General features: G+C 26.2%; 1 protein-coding gene across 1 annotated transcript in view; it reads right to left on the bottom strand.

Annotated features, from left to right (window-relative positions):
* The window catches only part of LOC117180688 (myrosinase 1-like), an 11,399-nt gene that overhangs the window by 9,337 nt on the left and 119 nt on the right, over positions 1-1,943 (bottom strand). The window lies entirely within an intron of this gene.

Genomic DNA, 1,943 nt, shown 5'->3' on the forward strand with positions numbered 1-1,943 from the left:
ATAGAACGCCACCTCAAGGTAGGCCTAGTGGCGCCATCTCTTGGTCAGGCCGGAAACTTATCAATCCACCCTCGTACTGAAGACTACAAATTTAAAATGTCTCAACTATTAATTGCTGTTCTGGAGACTAAATAGCACTTATTCTTTTATTAAGAAATCACAACCAAAATTGTTTTAAAAAGTTTTAAAAACCTTGAAGAAGGTCAGAGGTTTCAATAGTTCAATAATTGTGATAGCACCTCTATAAATTTGAAATTATTTTATATTTTTTCACGTTTGAGTTACAATTATTCAATTTTAGAAATTATAAATTACAACCGTGAAAAACAAATAAAATGTTTTAATTAATTTATATTTAAAACAAAAAACCTTTGTATAATTCAATCTAAATGCAGCTGCAAACATTTAAATTGAAATGCGTTGAATTCAAGGTATATTTTAAAAAGAAAACTGAAAGCAAAGGATCGACTTTTAAAAGAAGCGAAAGATTGCAAACTCACTAGATTGCAAATGAACATGGAATTATTTTTCCATTTTCGCATTTTAAAATTTTTAATTTAAACTTTTTCGCGGTGTAAAAATTTCGAATCCCAGAATGTTATTTTTGACCTAACCTATAACTTATAACGAAAAGTCTGAAAATTCAAAGGCTGTATTCTGAAAATAAAGCAATTTTAACGTTAAAGGTCAAGTTCTTAAACTGAAGGCCTAAAAATTTGCAAATTTTAGAATTAGTGTTGTGTAAATCGTTTTGGTATCTTAAAAGAGTATAAATAGTTCTTAAATTAGTTTTTAAATTTCCTGAAGTTTACCTTTTTTACATACCCAGATGTCAAAAAAGCCTAGCCAATTTTTTCAAATTTTAATCACATATTTTCTAAGAGAAACTCACCCCCGTTTACCAGTGACTGAAATGGATTAAAAATAAATCGCCATGACATAAGAATAAAAATTGGATGTACAGCGAATTTTTTTAATTTTTAATTGTGATTATCTTAAACTTTGTGATATCAAAAATTTCCATACAGTTTTTTTTATTAATACTGTAGGAAAAAGTCAAAAAGATCAGGCGCCGAAATTATAATTAGAGCAAATTTTCTGTAATTCGATGGGGACGGCTGAAATATCTCGAAAAATAAAATTCCCGACTCGGTAAAACTCTCTGTCCCGAAAAATACAATTCCAAATTTAATAAAATTCCGGAACAGTTTATAATATTAACGAATTTGAAAATTCCCAAATAATAAAACTCCCCAAATAAAATTGTTTCTTAATCAATATTAATTATTTATTAAAAATACGATAATAAAATATTGTTATCAAATAAATTTTGGTTTAATATTTAGAGTGTTAAAAATTATTGTTTGAATGTAAAATTAAAATTATACAAAAAATTTTACCGACAAATTAATATACAAAAACATGTGTTTTTTAATTAACATTTCGATTTTTCGCAAGAACTTTTGTGTTTTAAAAAATACTATATACATTTTTAACCAAAATATTTTGTACAGAAATATATTTTAATTAATTATTGTTATTTTAAATTTAAACAATAATGTTTAAACACTTCAAACATTAAAAAAGTTGTTTCTTTGGTATAAATATTTGATTATTTCAACTAAAAAAAATATTTGTCAAAGAAAAATGTTTTCAGCACTTGTTAATCTCGAAATGTCTTTCTATAATAGTTTTTAAAAACTTAAAAATATGAGTTCTCGAGGAAATTTTTTTTTTTATAATTAAAAAAAAGACTATGTACCGAAAATCTGGATTAAGCTTCAGATCTGAAAAAAAATCAGTGATACATACATGTCAAACTTTTCTAACCTCAAAAAATCTTTCTGCTGCTTTACCGTCATATTTTACGAAGAATGAGAAAACAAGAATTCGACTTCGCAGTATGGTGAGGGCAGCACCTCGATAGGGCAGAAAATGTGATG

Source organism: Belonocnema kinseyi, chromosome 9 (assembly GCF_010883055.1).
Source record: "Belonocnema kinseyi isolate 2016_QV_RU_SX_M_011 chromosome 9, B_treatae_v1, whole genome shotgun sequence".
NCBI classification, from domain to species: Eukaryota; Metazoa; Arthropoda; class Insecta; order Hymenoptera; family Cynipidae; genus Belonocnema; species Belonocnema kinseyi.